Source organism: Diplotaxodon limnothrissa, linkage group LG10 (assembly GCF_057381915.1).
Source record: "Diplotaxodon limnothrissa isolate DT_005_m linkage group LG10, D_limnothrissa_male_GT1.1, whole genome shotgun sequence".
Lineage (NCBI taxonomy): Eukaryota > Metazoa > Chordata > Actinopteri > Cichliformes > Cichlidae > Diplotaxodon > Diplotaxodon limnothrissa.
This window is the reverse complement of record NC_140605.1, coordinates 13212498-13234399: the sequence shown is the minus strand read 5'-3', so window position 1 is coordinate 13234399 and position 21902 is coordinate 13212498.

Below are 21902 nucleotides of genomic sequence, written 5' to 3'. Positions count from 1 at the left end.
ATCTCATTAGATTTATTTATGTGAAAATGGAAACTGAAGCTTCAGAAACTGAACTTGTTGGCTTCTGTGTCAAAGTTGTACTCATGAGATGATAAAAGCTACAGATGCTTTAAAAACAAAAATCTCAAGGTACATAACCTACTCAGAACCTAACATTAGCAAGACAGAGACTAGCTGGTGAACACTGGAGAATTTAACAGGAAACAACAGCCTAATATTTCCCTCAGGAGCTGGAAGCCAAAAACAAACATAAAAGAGTGAATTTTGTTTTTGATGTTTGTCAGTTGGACACATATGCAGTGTGGCCAGGAAAACCTGTGATCTGTACCCCAGAGAAGAAAAGCACGGAAACTGTGCGCACTTAGCAAAGACAACGTCGAAAGGTGTATCTTCAGGGTGCTGCTCCAAACTCACTCTTTGTCTCTTTGTACTTACCTGCTCTACGTAATCTTCTTCCCTGTCCCTCTTTGTGGAGATCAAGGGAGTGGCCTCTTCTGCTCTGTGAGACACTGAGGGTTCTGGTGAGGCAGTGAGAGCAAAGAAAGCGGGAGAAATGGCAGCTCTACATCCCTCCCAAAAATCTTCATCTGGGTACTCCTGGACAAGTGGAGAAAGAGGCTACACTTCCACATTTTCATCTTCCGTGTCCAGCTCAGCCTCATCTATGAAGGAGTACCCAGAATCCTCACCGGTCCACTTTTCCCAGTCCCAAGTTCCTCGGTGTCCACATCTCGGCCAGCCTTACCTGGTCCACAAACATTTTCCACCAGGTAGGAAATGCAAAACAAAGGCTGTACTTTTTCAGGAAGCTGCGTCAGGCCCAATTACCCCAGAGACTGCTAATTAACTTCTACCGCTCCACCATTGAGAGCCTTCTGACCTACTGCTCCACACTGGTTTAACTGCTGTACTGTGGAGGACAAGAGGAAACTGCACGGCGTTTATCATCTTCGCCTATTCTAAAAGAATCTGAATGTAAATCTACATTCAATGTAGAGATGCCGAACTGTGTTTCATTCTCATTGTAATAGTGACAATAAAGATCTATTCTGTTTTATTCTATTCTATTCTAACTTTACTATTCAGTGCCACGTCGAGGTAGAAACAACCTAAATAAAAATGTAAAATGTTCAATGATTTTATAATTTCATCTGGAAGTGGTCTTGTTGAACTATTAGAAAACTACACTGGTCAAGCTCAGGATATTACAATATAACAATGTTGTTCTTGACACATACCTTTATTTAATGAGATGTCATAAACAAGTGTTATCAAAGCAAATCCACAATTTATTTTGAAGTGCCATCTAATTTTAATTCATCTCTTCTGGATTAAAAAAAACCATTTTTATCAAAATTTAAAGATATATATTGTTATGGACCAATTTGAAAAACAGGAGTCGTCACAGGAATTATTAGAAAAAGTTGTTTTTTATTTATTTAACCCAAAAGGTTACATTTACAAAAACAATAAATGTTAAGCTCATAAAAGAGGTCAAAGAAACAAAACTGAACTCAGGCAAAGAACTGTGAACTTGACGAAGCAACTGACTGCCCACACAAACATAACTGACCTAAACAGGAAATGACACACGAGGGTATATATAATGGTTGATCAGGTCACTATGACACAACAGGGGTAACTAAACGCAACACAATCAAGAACCGTTAAAAAAGATGCAGTACAGCCCAGTTAATAAACTAAACACCAAAGAAGAAAATCAAAAACACTAAACCCTGAACTCAAATATTTAGTTAAATACAAAAGCTCGTTTAACTAAAGAAAATACACTTTCTCCCCCCCTCCAGCAGGAAGTGGTGGTGCAGACCAACATCTTTATTCTGGCAGCTCCCAGGGATCAATGGGTGTAAGAAACCGGTAAAAGAAGCAAAGATTTGTCAGAATCCCAAAACAAAAAGAAATGAATTGTTATAAATATGTAGGTAAACTAAATGTGCACAGTAAGAAATAAAACAAATGTATTTAAACCATCAATAAACTTACTGCAAACTAAAGTGTGTCATTGTGTTTAGATGAAGGAATGACTAAAAATACATGAGACTGTAGAGATGACAGGTGACTTCAGGAGACATCCCTCAACACTGCTCCCGCTCACCATATTAGACAGCCCGGTGTCTACTGTGGAAATCTTCAAGTTCCTGGGTACCACCATCTCCCAGGACCTGAAGTGGGAGACCAACATCGCGTCCATCCTCAAAAAGACACAGCAGAGTATGTATTTCTGAGACAACTGGAAGTACAGTCTTCCACAGGAGCTGCTAATCCAGTTCTACACTGCAGTCATTGAGTCTGTCCTGTGCTCCTCCATCACAGTCTGGTATGGAGCAGCCACTAAACAGGATGGGTGCAGACTGCAGCGGACTGTACGGGCAGCAGAAAGGATCATCGGCGTCCCCCTGCCCTCCATCCAGGACCTGCACCTCTCAAGAACCAGGAAACAGGCAGGGAACATCATCACAGACTCCTCACACCTTGGACACAGACTTTTTGACCTGCCACTCTCTGGCAGACGGTACAGAAGCCTGCAGACCAGGACCACCCGACACAAGAACGGTTTCTTTCCCCTCGCCATCTCCCTCCTTAACAATTGAACTGTCACACTGCTTCAAACTGCTAGACTGCAACTGCACCTTATGTACATTCTGTGGTATTCATTTCATTTCTGTAATCCTGTATTTTCTGTATATAAGATTTAGATTAGTTATTTCATTGTTGGTTTATACACATATGTATATGTGCATGTGTATATGTAAATAGCAATGCGAGTCTGGCATTGATATTTGACATGACAGCAGAGAGGTGAATTTGGCATTAATATTTGACGTCTGGGCATTACCTCATCATTTAGTCATAGATGATGAATGGGTAAGTCGGTAGAAATTCATTGTTGAACTTTAAAACTAAATAAAATATGACAAAATAAATCATATGCTGAGATGAGATGCAAAGCTGTATGAAGCCGTTCCATCGATGGGTGTAAAAATATCTCAAGAGCGAAAAGTTGAGGAAAAGTTAAAGTAGCTGATTGTTTTTTGCTTGTTTGTTCTCCTCTTGCTATTTCCTTAAAATATCCACAGAAACCAGGCCTGTCTTTCCACCAGATAGCATTCTTTGACTCTGGGTATAATAGCAAAACAATGAAAAACACAGTAATTTGAGCAGAATCAGATTACATTCACATTACTCTTTGTTCCAACACAGTCTGCTTACCTGTGACTGGCCTGGCCTACGAGGTGGTGATAAACCTCCATCTGAGTCCCATCTACTCAGTGGCCGCACCCTGGGTGGAGACTGTTTGGTTTCTGAGGGCCTCCTTGGAGGAGACTGGTCAGAGTCTGAGGCGTCTCTCTTCAGGGGCCTATTCTTTGGGGGTGACTGTTCAGAGTCTGAATCATGTCTATTCTGATCCTTCTTAGCCACCGCTGACCGATCCGGTGAGCGTTTTCTACTTAAGGATTACTTAAGGATGAGCTGAGCTTGCTTTTGTTGAAGTCTGAGTCTGACAAGGACAGTTAATTTCTTGTATTAGATAAGTTGATCTGTGAGGGAACCACAGAGGTTTGATATTAGCAATCATGTCAAACGTTATTATTATTATCTAAATGAGGAGTTTTTCTTTTGTAATGACTTTTGAAAAACCTCCCTTTAGAATACAAATGAAAGATTTGTTATTAGATCATGGTATGTGTGTAAAAAAACTCATATTAAATGGTCCTCTGTTTTTTACTTTTATTCATATTGACTTGCCACACCAGCTTTACAATTTAATTGGATCACTCACCTTTACTTTGCACCTTTTCTGACTTCTCTGAACGTTGCCTCGGTGGTGACAAGTCTGGGGAGTCCTGCCGACTTCTGGGAGGAGAGAGATCCAAAGAGTTGTGCCAGGTCTTTCTGACAGGAGGATCGCGTCCTTTTCTCTTTGAAGACAACTCTGGTGAGTAATTTTGACTTCTGCTTAATGTCTTAGCCTCTGTATTTTGGTGTTCTTTTCCTTTTCCTTCCTCTGTGTCGTCATTTTGATCCACTGTCAGGATAGTAAGTAAAAGTAGTAAACAACAGTCTTCATTTATACAAACACAAATCCTTATTTAACTCAAACTACTTTCCATCTGTTGCTGGTCCTAAAGACTTCCATCTGTTTCACTTCCTTGGGTGAAACAGATGTGTCAATCACCTCAGCAATCTGGTGACATAACAAAAATGACCCAAAGTACAAACATACCCATTTTAAAATAGTAGAAACAGCGCTGGACAACAACGGAGGCATCAACTAGCTTAACGGCTAAGCCATACAGCTAAATCTGTGGCAAAACGTCGGCACCCTTTCTCGGAAACCTTGTGCCACTTCTCTTTTGTCTTTTAGACTTCGGGGAATCATTGTCGGCTGATAAATAACGTTTTAAGTTGTCAGCCTTAGAAAGTTCCTGTCCTTTCCTACTGCCAGTGGAAGCAGCTTCATTGTGTTGTTGGAAACTATGGGTTGTGCTTAGGTTCAAGGGGTAGGGTTGAAACTGAGCCCGGCTATTATCCCTAAAATCATAAATATTGATAACAAAAGTAATAATAATAATAATACACATGACTTAACAGCAGTAGAGTTAGCAAATACAATAATAAAAATAAATAAATTTAAAACAATTCCCCTCAGGACAAATAAAGTATATCAATCAATCAACCAATACAAATAAATTATGAGGTTTTTGAGAAATGTACCATTGCTGACTCCAATTTCACTCTAGGTGCAGTGCTGTAAAAGTATTTGTGTGAAGGGGGGGGAAAGCTATCCAAACACCTGGGCCTGTGTAAAAAAGTAATTGCCCTGTTGTTCAATCATTAATTAATTCATTGTCATTAACCATTTATTGCTGAGGTGCAAAAGCGAGAGTGAAATATAGTGAACATGAACTGTGTAGTTATTTATTTTTAACTGATATCAGTAAGAGGAAGTTAAAGTATCACAAAAAATAGATCATGTGTTGGTGTTGTTTCTACGTCATCATAACAATAATGGTCCAGGATCAACATCACAACTGACCAGTGATCATGTCTGAGCCTTCAGTTAGCAGGAGCAGCAGAAGCCAAGAAGTTGGCTAATCCTTTTAAACTATCTCTGGCAAACCAACATAAACTAATTAGGCTAAACTAAACAGCAAACCTAACTTGAAAATGTATTTACTATCTTGTATAAATGAATAAAGAAAACACTTATGCTGACCAATTGTTCTAGAATAGAGTTTCATATAAACAAGCACAAAAAATAATTGGTCAGTACCAATGTTGATCCTGGATCAGCATTATTATGCTGATGCAAGAACAACACCAACACAAGGACATCAGATACACCGTCACTCATCATGAAAACCACCATGGCCTCAACATAAAAGGGGGTTAGAGATACCTCTGTCACCACAGCTATTAACACAGTGCAGCATGATAGATGAAGATGCTAAGCTGCTGTTCTTAATTATTTGTACCTGCTTGGTAATTTTTCTTATTTGCATTTAGTGGGACCTGGTGTTGTGCTGCTGGAATCGTAATTTCCCTAAGGGGACCTCCCCAAAGGATTAATAAAGTTCTATTTTATTCTAAGTTTGTAGTTAAACTGACTTGTTCCCATGTTAAAATGTTTCATCTATATTCCATCAGATCCTGCTCTGACCTTTCTGTGTTGGAGATGTTGGATGAGTGCTTTAAAAGTGTCACAGTGGCTTTAGGAGCAATTCACACCAGCATCCAACATGTAAAGGTACAAAAACACTAAAGCACTGACAAAACACTTATTGTTTGTTAACATTTTTAATAGTTGCAGAACCAAATGTGTAAAGTTCTCCACATCTGTTTCAGACAAAAACGAGTGCTTGAATCCTTCGCACTTGTCCTAGTGAACTTCAATAAGGGTGTCCCAAAATCAAACGAACACTGCAGCATCACTGAGAGTTAAAAACTGTCTAAATTCTTTCATCTTTAATAAAATGATCAGTGTTGCTCCTTTACCAGGTGTAACAATTAAGTTTAACATCCAGGTATTCATGAAAACAGAATTTATTAAATTCAATGGAATTAGAAGTTAACATGAAGTTAGCTCGCTAGTTTCCACCTAAACATGATATACAATGTTCTGACTGAGAGATTTCTGAAAGAATTAAAACATACAGCTCTGCTTTCACTTCCAACAAAAATGAAGACAGAAAACTAAACAGTAGTGACTTTTGTAGGGTTACTGAAGTTGGGCTAGCTGGTATATAATGATGTGCTACGTGATCACTAGCGACATAGCTATGTTAGCATAGCATAAACACAGTGAAGCTGGAGGATGAATGCTAACTTTTTTCCATTTGATAAAAGTTACGTGAGGGTTCCCGATGGTTAGGGACAAATGCAATCGCATGGCAGGATGTTGTAAATGGACCAAACTTCAGTCAGGAAAATAATTAAGAAAATCCATCCACAATACGAGGTAAGTCATTAACATACTGCAACAACATGAGAATAGAGCAGCTGCGAAAGAATTCAGCATTAATGGCCCACCAATCAGTAGTGATTTTGGTTGGCCCTGGTTTGCCCTCATGGATGAGGTGATAGGACAGAGGCCTTCCATTAGGCCTCCTGTCCTAATTTTCTTGTTTTCTTCTTCTTTTTTTTCCAGCCGATGATCCAGTGGATTTTTTAGTGTCCTTTCTCACCGTCCCTTTTCCCCTCTGTCTTTTTCCCCTCTCCTTTTATTGAAATTCTCTTGTCTACGTCTTTTCCTTTCCTATCCCCCAGTCATGTCTGTTCAGATTGTAATAATTTAAAAGTTCCTAAATAAATAAATAAATAATAATAACGATCAATCAAGTGGACCAGTATGGCAAAGCGGTAATGATCCACTTGAAAAAACAAATCTTTTAGGCATTTTTCTTGGCTTTCAGACAATAATTCTGATTGCTACAGTGCTGAACACGACAGGCAAAAAAAAAAAGAACGCAGTTTAAGTAAGTTGCCAGCAGAGATGGGCGTTACTGTAATCAAATTACTTTTTCCAAGTAATGAGTAAAGGATTACCATTTTTTTTTAAAATAGATTACTGTTACTTTCTCATAAGCATGCTGCGTTACTAAACCGTGATTTTGTTTGTGAGAATATCTCATTACAATGACGTACAAGCATGCGATGTCGTTGGCACCAACAGACGTGTGTAGATCAACAATGGGGATCTACACATATGGCACTCTCCCACATATGGCATGTGGGAGAGAGTACAACGTGCCGTGTTTAAAAGCTGCCACAGAAATTGAAATTCATTTGCATACTAACTGCCGAGTGGTCTGCTGAATACAGTGTGAACCTGCGCACAAACAGCACGGAGGGAAAGCGCAAATGAGAGGTGAAACCTATCATCTCTGTTGTGCCTTTTCCAGTGGCCTTTTCACCTACTGTAGTAAATATCTTGTCCATATTGAGTTTGTAATCTTTTATTTTTCTCAACTTCTAAAAGTTTGAGTTAAGGGGGGAAGATGTTTGTTTAAGCCCCCTCTTGTCCCAGCGTATAGCCTACCCCGATTTAGACGCTAATTTGATCCATAATGGCTGTACAACATAGAAAGTCAACGTATACCTCTTACAACCAAAGTAGACTAGCACGTATAGTGCGTATTAATGAAAGCAGTCATTCAAAAACACTGCCTACTACTGTGTCTGAAGGTGAGGTATTGCCACCGTTAGTTTAGGCTTATAGAGATATGTGTTTAAAAAAAAAAAGACCACTAAATGAAATGTAATCATTATATGTTTGTTACAGCCACCGCACTACCTGCTGCCTAGTGATGTGCGGATCGATACTGAAATATCGATTCTTCCGATACCAGTCATTTATGTTCTAGAATCGATTCTAACATTAAAATATCGATAATTTAGTAATTTGTAGTTTATCATTAACAGGAACACAGTGGAAATAAACTATATTATTTGCATTGTCTACATTGGAAGGAACTACTTCCTTATACGCCTTTCATAGTCATGTGCGAAATACGGCTGTATAAATGTGTCGCAGCCCCTGGCGTGCGCACTCACAACAATGGCTGAGCGTAATTGGAGTTGTGTGTGGACGTATTTTACATCCACAAACAGCCGAGAAGTGGTTTGCGATACATGTGGCAAGAAAGTGAAGTGTTGTGGCAAAACCACTAACCTTGTCAAACACCTCAGAGTAAATCATATCACAGAATATGACTAGCGTATGTTGAGGCGAACTGAAGAGGATGAGAGGGACAGGGACAGGTGCTGCTAGGGCGAGACAAACGTCTCTCACGGAGTCCTTTAGTGCTGCAGGCAGGCAAGGTGTTCGAATAGTGCACAACTTCAGTTTTTTTATTTCTATATGATGAACTCTGCATTATTAAGTGATAAGAACAAGTAATCTCACGTCCTGTAATCATTATGACGCTATAATTTGAGATACAATAAAAGATACAATAAATAAAATAAGTTTTTGTACAAAGTATTGTTATCAGATCAGTATCGTCGATACTACTCTGAATTTTACTTGGTATCGGATCGGGAAGGAAATCAGTGGTATCGCACATCACTACTGCTGCCACTCCTCCATTGTCCACAGTAGCTGTAGCTGCTATTCCAACTAAGGTGAAACCAACAGCCCCCAGGACAATAGCAGCAGAGATCACTGCTGTACCTGAGACCAGGAAGAAGCACTTGGTTACTGATCATCAGGATGCTTCACAATGAATACATGTCTTGACACGTATGACTTTACCTATGAGTTTTAGAGATAAAAATAAATAAATAAGCAAATAGGTTTGTTACCTGCCCGGCTGTGATGGCTAAGGCTGTCACTGAAACACAAGAAAGAAAACAAAAGATCTTACCACAGCTCAGTCTGGAAATATTAAGACATAGGGCTGGGCGATATGACCCAAAATTCATATCTCTATATTTTTTAGCTGGATGGCAATATACGATATATATCTCGATATTTTTTTTAAAGCCATAAGTTAAGAACAAAAAGAGAGTTCTTAGTCAAAGCTGTGTCCCAGATGTCACACAGGCACTTTTATTTACATACAGTGTAGATCAGGGGTCTGCAACCTTTATCATCAAAAGAGCCATTTTGCCCCTCTTCTGCCAAAAAAAAAATCGTAGGGAGCAGCAAAAAAATAACGTAATAATTTAACTTTTCATCCTTTTTTTTATTTTAGCTGTTACAACCACTGAATAAAACAAACAGAAGTGCAATGTGCATTTGTAGGCCTGCTTTGAAATAAATTAAACTGTTAACTGTAGGCCTGTTAACTGTAGGCGTATATTTTTGTAAAAGTAAAATAAAACTAGTCCACTTTAATATAAATAAAACATTTAGCTGCAACTTAACAGCTTTTAAAATAAAAAGAAAATTGGGAGAGTCTTTGACAAGTCCATGTCAGTGTTCTCTCGTCCTCTTTGGGTTTTTTGCTCAGCCAGCAATCAACTGAAGCACCTGAACATACAAAAAATCTACATCAGCTCGAAATCTAAAATATTTTTTTGCTGAAAAATAATAGCTTGTAAAATACTATTGTCCTTACCATTTTAATGTGACTTCTGTGTCTGAAGTTCGCTGGAGATCTTCCCTATGTCGGGGCTGTAAGATGTGACTTTGATCTTCATACAGGACTGTATAGGCTCTCATCTTTGAGGCGGGAGCGGTGTTTGGACTTTATAAAATTCATGCTTGAGAAAACTTGCTCACATAAGTATGTTGAGCCAAAGATGGACAAGACTCCAAATGCATACTTTTTCATGTTAATATATGTGTCAGGAATGGCACCCCATGTTTCAAAAACAAGTTTGTCGGGTGGGGGAGTTTTTCCATATCACTCCGTTTGTGCTCTTTAGCGAGCGTAGCCTTCTGACGGGCGACTTCTTCAAGATCCGCCGTCAGTGTTTTGAACTTATTTACCCACAAATCTTTATCCGCTATGTCGGCCAGTTCAATTTCTAGATCAGACTTACATACTCCGGTGAATGCAACTGTGTTCAGGAGAGATGGGTCGATGTCCAGCGGTGTGACAGGGAAAGAGAGAGTATGTTTCTCCTTTCTGAAATCACTGAATCTTTCTCCAAATGCAGCTTGCATTGCAATGATGGCACGGTGGAAATATTCATAATTTATTTCATTGTTCGCTTCTTTGAACTCTCTTAGGGAGGGGAAGTGAGAGAAGGTACGTTTTTGTGCATCTCTTGTGAACGCTGTCATCTTGCGCTCAAATGCCAAAACATTCTCCAGCATCTGCAGGGCCGTGCTTCCCTTTCCTGCTTCCCTTTCCTTGTAGATTTGTATTCAGCGTGTTCAAGTGACTTGTCATATCCACCATGAAGTAAAATTTACCCAACCAATCAAGGTCTTCCAGTTCAGGATAGCGGAGGCCTTTGCTTTCCAAGAACGTTTTCACATGCTCCAGACAGGTAGCGAAGCGTTTCAGCACCTCTCCCCTGGACAGCCACCGGACTTTGTTGTGCAGCAGGAGAGCTGAATATGCGTTGTCAACTTCTTCTAACAATGAACAAAACGGTGGGTGGCTTAACCCGTTCGCAATTATTTTGTTCACTATCTTGATAACGAGGTTCATCGCTTCGACTCATTCGGGGGGGAATGTTTGTGCGCACAGTGCTTCTTGGTGGAGGATGCAGTGAAACGCCATCAGCTCTCAATCCAGTGACTTTTGAAGCAAATTCACAAAACACATTTCTTTTCTTTTTGTTGTCTAGTTTTTCTGTTTCCCCCCTGAGAGATTACCACCTTAACGTGGTCAGGCGGTGTGATGGCTGCAGTTACAGCCACACAGTGGTAACATTAGTGTAGAGGCTTACACACAACACTGCATTCACATTTGTCTTTCTTTAAATATAAGGTTTAATTTACAGGATAATAAATAACTGGTTTTGGTCTCAGTTAGGTTTTTGTGTGTTTTACCCCTTTTTGTGATTTTTAAGTTATCCCCCTTTGTCTCGTTTAGTGAGGTCAGTTTGTTTGAGGTATCAGTATTGGTTGCTGTTAACTTTGAGTAGAGTTCTGTTATTTTGACCTCTTTTATGGGCCCAAGATTTAGATTTTTTTGTATAATTTAACCAACTATGTTGTTGGGTTAAATAAAAAACAACTTTTTTTGGAACTGTACTGCGGTGGCCCTGAGAGGCCAAACGGACTGCAACTTAAGAAAACACCAGGAATAAGAAAAGCCCTACAAAAGCACACAAAACACAACGGAAATAGGAAAAACGACAACAGAAATAGGAGAAACAAAGCAGAAATAGGAAAAAAATTTTCCAAAAACACAAGGGAAGTGTTTCTGGGGAGACAATAATCCGACGGACCAGTTGCAGGAACCAAAATATGCTAAGAATTGCGCTGGTAGACACTTAAAAGAAGTGGAGGATCTATCAGTTTTGGAAAGAAACAGAGGAAAGAAAAGATGAGAGGTAAGTGTGTTAGCCTAACTATTAGCCTAAAAATCCGTCATCATATGAATGATGATAAAACACGCCTACCATGTTTTGGGTTTCTGCAACTGGTCCGTCAGGTTATTGTCTCCCCAGAAACGCTTCCCTTCCTCTTGTTCTTCCTTTTTCCTATTTGCGTTGTGTTTTATGTGCTTTTGCAGCGTTTTTCTTACCGCTGGTTGCAGTCCGTTTGAACTCTAAGTGCCACTGTACTTTAACCTGTGTCTGACTTTCTTTCAATGCTCGATCCATTGCAGGGGGTTTGCGTGCCTCAGTGACCCTAAAAGCTAGATCAGCGGAAGCTTAGCCTTCAGGTGTTGGTCAGGTCTTAGGGTAGAGGCCTGACAAAGTGCAATCCAATTACATGACAAAAACAGTTATCTGGAGCACCCCACCCAATCAACCGCCCTTAAGTGTTAAGTCCCCAGTTTATCATTTCTGCAAAGAGATATTGCTGCTCAGTTTTAACAGATGTTTTTCAATGTTTTGATTTTTGCTGCTTTAAGAGCCATGAAGAAACTAGCATTTTAATCTTTTCTTTTTTTCAGTTTTATTGGAGAGAAGGCCGGCATTTCCTTAGCAGATGTCTTAGAATGAAGCCATAACATTATAGGACATAGGAAAGTGAAAACATTTAGTTTTGGTGCGAACTCTTCCTCTAAAATCTGATTCGGATGTCATATAATCTAATTAGTGATATCGTCATTTCTTCTTCCAGAAAACATGCAGGGCTTGCAATCATTAAAATACTGAAACCATCATAACATTTTGACTTTGTAGTAACAAAAACATTTAATAAAGACACCTGCTTATCGGTTCCACTTGCATTTTAGCTACAACCAGCTGATTTCAGGCACCAGGGGAGGAAAATGGTAGTGCAGTATACAGCCTGGATATTGAAATTACTTTTTTGTATTGCACAAAAGGACAAGAGAGATTTCTTTCATTAGCAACCACAGCATCTTTTTTTATCATGTAGAGAAAACTGAGACATACTGTTGAAATTGCACTTCTTTTTCCAATATTGAGATAGCTCAGAAATGAAATGTGCAGTTAAACTACTTTACACGGGAGATTTTCACTGGTGGCATGTATGTAGCCCTCGATGTAAAAATGAGTTTAACATCTGTGGCTTAAACAGACAGTGTATGGGATGGAAATCATGAAACATCTGTGTACATCTTGTTGGATTCAGATGTGTAAATCCACTGAAAGCAGTAAACCTCAGGCCAAGATCAGCTGATCACAGACTGTATACAGGTTTCAGTTCAAGGAGACAGATTATTGTAAGTAGCCTCTTAACAGCTTAGTATTGACATATGTTTCTCTCTCTAAATTACATTGGAAATACAGTAAAGGCTCACAGTCAGTGTGACAGGAAACAGAGGCACAGAGTTTTAGAAACCCGTGCAATGTGAAAGCCCTTTTTTCTGACAGTTGGAGCTACCCTATGAGCAAGCACTTGGGGATGGTGGGATGGAAAAAAAACCCTTTTAAGAAACCTTTGGCAGAATGAGGCTCAAGGACGAGCAACTGGTTGGAGATGACAGAAAAGGCAAAATAAGAAACAAATCAAGAGCATACGAGGACAGGACAAAACACATGATGGGAGGAAGAGGACCAACGTTACTGACACGCAGTAGTGATATATTAACACACTGAGAGTAAAAGACAGAAGTGCTCAGTGCATGATGGGAAGTGAATCAGCAGTTGTGGCCTATAACAGCATAACTAAAGGATGGGACAGGGTCAGCTGATCCAGCTGTAGCTATAAGATTTATCAAAATGGAAAGTTATGAGTTCAATGTTAAAAGACGAGAGCGTTTCTGGTTAAACAGGACAGGGACAGGAAAGCTGAAGGCTCAGCCTCCCATTAGACTCATTAGACCTCACCAGAGTGAACAACTTTCTCTGCAGCAACACAACTCATAACTTTTATTCACACCCTGTCCTGATACTTCTGTTTCATCTGCTATAAACAATAACCATACACTATTATTGCAATCTGGACTACAGCTCAAAAGTTTGTAGAGAATTAGAAATGTCTTATCTTAGTAAAAATCTTTTTGATGTTTTACTAAATTATTCAGAAGCGTAAAGAAATATAAATAATTAATGGTAACATTTATCATAAATCACAAATGAGATTTAGTGGAATATCTACTAAGTGTTGTTGAGACAACGTCGGTCTCTCTGATTCTTTTTGTCTTGGTAGAGATCACGCAGAGATGTTTCCAAATTTCACACAATCCTTTTATTACCCATCTTCCTTACAGATGCATCTGGAGATCAGCACACTGCATCCTGTGCAGTCCTACTCTAAAGGCTGATCTGAAGAGTTTCACACAGCAGTTACAGTTATAGTCTCTGGCATCCAATTTCTACAGTAAACCCCCCACATTGGAAAAACACTGGTAAAGTGGCCAGGGGTGCTGACACCCTGACCCCCATCTCCTTTTAAATCAAATCAAATCACTTTTATTGTCACATCACATGTGGAGGTACACTGGTACAATACATGCGAGTGAAATTCTTGTGTGCGAGCTTCACAAGGAACTGAGGTGTGCAAAAATACAATACCATAAGAACAAGCAAAATATAAGAATGGCTAAATCTGACTGACACACACACACACACACACCAAATGAAATAGAGTAAACAATAAAATATACAGAGGTTGGTAGTTAGACATGTGCAAAACAAGTGGCATTTATATACAGTGTGGAGTGCATAATGTTGAAGTTCCAGTAGTGAAGCTGAGGTGTCTATGAAGTGTTCAGCAGTCTGATGGCCTGATGGAAAAGGCTGTCTCTCAGTCTGCTGGTTCGGGACCGGATACTGCAGAACCTCCTTCCTAGTGGAAGTAGTCTGAACAGTTTATGGCTGGGGTGACTGGAGTCCTTGATGATCCTCCCCGCTTTCCTCAGGCACCGCTTCCTGTAGATGTCCTGGAGGGAGGGAAGCTCACCTCCAATTATCCGTTCAGAACACCGCACTACTCTCTGGAGAGCTTTGCGGTTGTAAGCGGTGCTGTTGCCATACATCTAGTGAGGATGCTCTCAATGGCACAGCGATAGAAGATCCTGAGGATGCGGGGGCTCATGCCGAATCTTTTCAGTCTCCTGAGAAAGAAGAGGCGCTGCTGCGCCTTCTTCACTGTTTTGTTTATGTGTCCTGACCACGTAAGATCCTCAGCCAGATGTACACCAAGGAACCGGAAGCTGCTCACTCTCTCCACAGCAGCGCCGTTGATGGTGATGGGGGTGTACTTCTTTGCACCTCCGGAAGTCCACTATCAACTCCTTTGGCTTTGCAACGTTGAGGGTGAGATGGTTGTCTTGACACCAGTGGGTCAGGGTGCTGACCTCCTCCCTGTAGGCCGTCTCATCACTTTTGGTGATAAGACTCACCACTGTAGTGTCATCCGCAAAGGGTCCAATGTGAGTCGGGTAGTGCAGAGCAAACGAAGTCCCTGATCAACTTCTCGAAGCATTTGCTCACGATGGGGGTCAGGGCTACAGGTCGCCAGTCATTCAATGAGGAGATGGTGGCGGATTTGCACAGGTCTGCACAGAAACAGAGAGTGAGCAAAAGCAAGAACTGATGGAAAATGTGACATGACTGTGGCATGATACGTTACCTTGGTAATGCAAAGATCTGGTTGTTTAGAAGCCAGCATGAAGACCTCATGAGGAACAGGCGAGTAATCAGCTGATTGTTCACAAGTGACTGAGGGACAGGAAGGTGGAGGAGCATCCCCTAAAAAAGACAAGCACACGGACAACAACACAGGCATACACCGAAAGAGGAGAGGGAGAAAGAAGCAGGCCAGCAAAAGAGGGCAAGAGAACCATGACATCTACAGAGGCCCATTTTCATTTGGTACATCGTGTTACCAGATGTCAGTTTTTAATGTTAGATCTCAACTTGTCAGTCAAGAAACCTTTTTCCAAAGATATCAGCACAAACCGAAATCATTGTGCGGATTAAAAACAGTAAGTTGTTGAAGTTTGTAATGGATGATGTTTGTAATCTGATTAAATCAGATGTGTTCCTGGTTTAGAACCATGTGATCTGTCAACATAGGAGTGATTGTTACTAGAAATGGGCCCATGTATAACTGTGTAGACATTTCCTAATACATCATGGGTGATTTAACATAAATGATTCATTAAACACACATCTGTGAAAACATTTCTGATAACCGTTTTGTTATATTATGTTAAAGTAAATGTGAATTATTAATAAAAGGAGAATGTTTGAATCTGACCACAAAATTTTGAGCAGTAGTGTGTGTTGTATGCATGTGTCTGTCTGTATCTGATCAGGATTATGTCATCAGTGTCAACAAAATGCTCTTTTTTTTTTTTAGCTGTGTCTATCATCAAAATTAAGTTGGTGTTTAAACCCTGACAGCGAACTCTGCCTAACAAGTCCACTTTGCTCATTGACTTAAATTAAACCACTTAAACTAAAGAAACAATAAATGTGTCTGGATCATCCCAGGTTTTGTTTTTAACCTCATTAAAGCAAGTTGACATTTTCCTCTAAAGGGGCTGCAACACCCAGCTGCACAAAACCTTCACTTTTTTTTAACAGTTTCACTCTTTGAATATTTTTCATTTCTTACCATCAGAATTCTCCAAAAGATTTTTAGAAGAAATTTATTTTCTTTCATGCATCACCAACTGAACCTTTTATGTAAACAATTCAAGTTCCAACCTAACCTCATTTAGTTTTGCTTATGTAACGCGGTTAAAGGACCAGGGCGCCTGACTGCAGCCTCATAGACAATGAGCTATCAGAATAAGATTCGACTATGGAGCCTGAGGGTGTGAATAAAACACAGGAAACAAAAGTAGAGCTCAAATATATATATATTATGTTTGTTATGAGAAGTGTATAGACGGATGTACAAAAGAAATAAAAACATATGCATATATATCACAAACAAAAATAATGTTGACAATACAAAACAGCTTATTAGGTTCCAAAAGGAGGTGGGATGAGGTGTAGTCCAGTATGTGATTTAGTTTAGTTCCATGGACCTGTGATAGGTCATGTGTCAACAATTTGTGATTCAGTCCATAGGTTCACAATTCCTACCGCAACGTAGCGGTGGTCGGGTGGCTCGCCATCTCGCGCTGATCAGGGCTGATCGCGGGAGAACAAAAAAAACCTGACCTAAACAAGGTCAAAAAACAGAAATTATCTTTCACAGAAGAAAATGAAACAGCATTCTACTGCTGTGACAAAATAAATACATAAATAACAAAGTCAAGTAATCAATGCCACGTTTCATACAACAATCAATAAACCATCATCTCTTATAATGAATGTCATTCTAAATACTATTCTAGAAAGACATTCTCATGGGTCCCATCAAAGTATATCAGCGTTAAAGCTAATAAATATTATCCAAAGTTAATCAAATATATTTACAAAACTCATTTAATCACAGGTGTTGCGCAACAGATTCAATAATGTAAATGGAATTTAACTCAATGCAAAATCTCATAGGCCGTTTCGGCATTTCATCAGAAAAGTAACAAAAAACATCCAAAACGGACAAAACTACAAAAATCAAATCACTCGTTCAACTCTAGATACGTTAAGCCAACATTCGGCCATAATGGAATAAACAAAAACAACAATATTCAATAGATGACACTAGTAATTGCACTTACTGTCGCTAGCCTAGCATTAGCTTACCGGCATTGTAGGATGTGCGATCGCGGCTCCGCATGTACATTAATTGTGACAAAACAAAACAAACAAATAACTCACCGTTGAGTCGAGTGTGAGGTAGTGTAGAGATGAATGAATCGGCCGGGTTATTGCACGCTGTCAACTGGCCTGTAGTGCAAAATTTGTCGATATCTGACAAGTACTCCAACCACAGGGACAACAGCAGCCAGAGGAGCAGGGACATGCAGCTGATTGACCCGGAACTTATACAGGATTCATTCCCGCCACAATAAAGGGACTGGCGGAAGTGGGGTCAGAAGTTACCGTGGTTACACTTAGCAAAGTACTTGTAACTCTAATAATTAGTAAGAGTATATTTCTTATCATCTATTGCTCATCTGACCTGATAAACTTCAATTAACATTATAACACAGGACTGATTGTCTCTAAAAATGGGCTCCTGCACACTTGCAGACATTTTTCCATCACAACTTATGGATGATGAATGATTTGATTAAAGCTGTGAAAACATTACTGATAAACTTCATGTGATATTACATTAAAGCCAATTTTCTATTAAAAGCAGGGACTTTTGAGCAGTAGTGTGTACTGTATGTTTGTATGTAACTGTGTCTGACCTGGATTTCATCACCAGTTTCAAATAAGAATTTTGTTTAAAGTCTGTTTTTAAATACAAATGAAGTTCAACTTTAGCAAGGCTGATGGTAAACTGGCCCTAACAAGTCCACTTTATTGCGTGCTCATTGACTTTCTCCTATCAGAGCTGTTTAACAAGTCCACTTTATACATGCTTATTAATCTATCACGCTTATCAGTGGCTCATGCTTGCTTAAAGCCTATGTCTGAACTTGACCACAGAGCCAGAGCATCATTCAATCCTACCTGATGCCTATCCTGGCAGCAGCTCAAGGATGACAAACTCCACTTTCTCTGCATCAAGACAGCTCATAACTTTTTAACAGTCTCTCCTGATAGTCTCATATCATCTGCTCTAATCAATAACCGTACACTATAATTACAATGTAGACTACAGCTCAAAAGTCTGAGGTGAATTAGAAATGTCTTGTTTTCTGAATAGACTCACATTTGGTCTCATGTTGAATCACAGCAATTAATCAAAAGAGTAAATAATCATATAAATGCTTAATATTAACACTGATCACAAATCATGAATGATTTTGAATAGAATATCTACAGAGGTGTTCAGAGACCCATTTTCAGCAATAATCCCTCCTGTGTTCAGTGGTACATTGTCTTATCTAATGCAAATTTAACACATTAAAGCCAAACTTATCACTCAAAACAGCTTTTTAAGAGATTTTAGCACAAATTCAAACTATTGTGGTGATTAAAGAAACAATAAATGTGTCTGGATCGTCCCAGGTTTTGTTTTTAACCTCATTAAAGCAAGTTGACATTTTCCTCTAAAGGGGCTGCAACACCCAGCTGCACAAAACCTTCACTTTTTTAACAGTTTCACTCTTTGAATATTTTTCATTTCTTACCATCAGAATTCTCCAAAAGATTTTTAGAAGAAATTAATTTTCTTTCATGCATCACCAACTGAACCTTTTGTGTAAACGTCTCAAGTTCCAACCTAACCTCATTTAGTTTTGCTTAACAAAGTACTTGTAACTCTAATAATTAGTAAGAGTATATTTCTTATCATCTATTGGTCATCTGACCTGATAAACTTCAATTAACATTGTCTGTGAAGGTTCTCAGTCATCCAGGTCATCGTAGTCAAAGGAGCTTGCAAAGAAAAGCGTCTGGACTTCTTTAAGTTACTTGAAGACGTTTCACCTTTCATCCGAGAAGCTTCTTCAGTTCTGAGGTCAAATGGTGGAGAGTCCCAGATATAAACCTAGTGGGAGTAACCCCCCCACAGAGGGACAAAAGGGCCCCCTGATGGTCCTCTAATCGCCTGAGCCAAGGTGTGAAACTGGGTGTGGGTCCCAATCAGTCACAGTTTCGGGTGAGTTCATTGTGAAACCTGGCCCCACCTTATCATGCGAATTCCTGAGATCAGATGGCCCAGGATGTGAGTGGGCATTAAGGCATCTGGGAAGGGATCTCAAAACTGGATTATAGATGGCAGAGAGTTGGTGTCGTAAACCACCGCCTCTGTTCAAAGATGGTCGCTCACAGTGGACATATATGGCTTCTTTCACTCCTCTTTCAAACCATCTGTCCTCTCTGTCCAAAATGTGAACATTGGCATCCTCGAAAGAGTGTCCTTTAGGGCTGGGCCATATTATACCGTTCACGGTAATACCGGTAATATTGTTAGGCAACGATAGGAAAATGAAATATCGCGATAGAATATGAGTAAAACGCGCATGCGCAGTGCCTTTGTTTTCATACGCACATGGCTGATTGTTGAGTGAAACAAATGAACCAGAATTGGTTTGTAAAAATGGTGCAACTTCAGTGATGTGGAACTGGTTTGGTGTTTGTCCGTCAGATACACGACAAAGCACATTTTTTTGCAGAACATGCAAGCTGCCGTCGTTATTGTCGTATTTGTCGGACTAAGATGCTCTTAAATCTGGGAGTAATCTGGGTCCTAAACTCCGTCTTTTTCAGGTCAAACGAACACTGCAGCATCACTGAGAGTTAAAAACTGTCTAAATTCTTTCATCTTTAATAAAACGATCAGCGTTGCTGCTTTACCAAGTGTAACTATGAAGTTTAACTTCCAGGCATCCATGAAAAAAAATTTATTACATTTAACGGAGTTAGAAGTTAGCAGGAAGCTAGCGGAAGTTAGCTCGCTAGTTTCGCTAGTTACCTAAGCATGATATAGCATGTTCTGACTGAGAGATTTCTGAAAAAATTCAAACGTACAGCTCTGCTATCACTTCCAACATAAATGAAGACAGGAAACTAAACAGCAGTGACGTTTGTAGGGTTACTGAAGTTGGGCTAGCTGGTATATAATCATGTGCTACGTGATCGCTAGCGACACAGCTATGTTAGCATAACATAAACAGTGAAGCTGGAGGACGAACACTAACACTTTTCCACTTATAAAAATTAATGTTAAGGTTCCTGATAGTTAGAGACAAATGCAATCACATGGCAGGATGCTGTAAACGGACCAAACATCAGTCAGGAGAACAACTGAGATAATCCATCCACAATACGAGGTTAGTTATTAATATACTGCAACAACATGGGAATAGAGCAGCTGCCAGAGAATTCAATATTAATGAATCAATGGTACAGAAGTGGGCAGCACGGTGGCACGGTGGTTAGCACTGTTGCTACACAGCAAGAAGGTCCTGAGTTCAATTCCAACATCAGGCCGGGGTCTCTCTGTGTGGAGTTTGCATGTTCTCCCCGTGTTTGCGTGGGTTCCCTCCGGGTGCTCCGGCTTCCTCCCACCGTCCAAAGACATGCAGCTTGTGGGGATAGGTTAACTGGAAAATCCAAATTGCCACTAGGTGTGAATGTGCGAGTGAATGTGAGCGCGAATGGTTGTCTGTCCCTGTGTGTTGGCCCTGCGACAGACTGGCGACCTGTCCAGGGTGTACCCCGCCTCTCGCCCTATGACAGCTGGGATAGGCTCCAGCGCCCCCCGCGACCCTGAAAAAGGATAAGTGGAAGCGAATGGATGGATGGTACAGAAGTGGAGGAAACAAGAAGAATGAGTTTAATAAAGTTTGAGTTATCTGACTGCTTTGTTTCGCTTAATGTGCCTTATAATCCCGTGCACCTTATGGTCCGAAAAATACGTACTGCACACTGCAGTTTAATGTTGCAATGCACCTCTTTTTAACTTCAGTGGATATTATACATGGTTATGCTCAGGATATGTCAGCACATTTCTACTGGAAATGCCTTTTGGTTAAACTTTCAGCAAGGAATTTGCATTTGCATTGTTAAATTTTTTATAAAGCTTTAATGTACATAAAAACCAGCTTCTTCTTTAAGTGAAAATAAATGGAAGGTTGTCTTTTTGCTCTAGTAATGTTGTGGAGTTGTATTTTGTCTCGCATCAATTATATCGTCAGTTATATCGTTATCGCAAATTTTCAAATATATATCGTGATAAATATTTTTGGCCATATCGCCCTGCTCTAGTGTCCTTTATCCTTAAGATGCAGATGGACTGCTGAGTCTTGTCCTGTGGAGGTGGCTCTTCTGTGTTGTGCCATGCGCTTGTGAAGTGGCTGTTTGGTCTCTCCAATGTAGAGGTCTGGGCATTCCTCGCTGCACTGTACAGCATACACCACATTGTTAAGTCTGTGTTTTGGTGTTTTGTCTTTCGGGTGAACCAGTTTTTGTCTGAGCGTGTTGCTGGGTCTGAAATGCACTGGGATGTCATGCTTGGAGAAAACTCTCCTGAGTTTTTCTGATACACCGGCTACATAGGGGATGACAATGTTGTTGCGTCTGTCTTTCTTATCCTCCCTCGCTGGTGTCTGATCTTCTTTTCTGTGCCTCTTTGCTGACTTTAAGAACGCCCATTTAGGATAGCCGCACGTTTTGAGTGCTTCCTTTACTTGTGTGTGTTCCTTCTTTTTTCCTTCAAGCTTAGAGGGAACATGTTCTGCCCGGTGGTGTAGGGTCCTAATTACTCCAAGTTTGTGTTCCAGAGGGTGATGGGAGTCAAAGAGGAGGTACTGGTCCGTGTGTGGGCTTCCGGTAAACTTCGATGTTGAGGTTGCCGTTCTCTTCAATGTGCACGG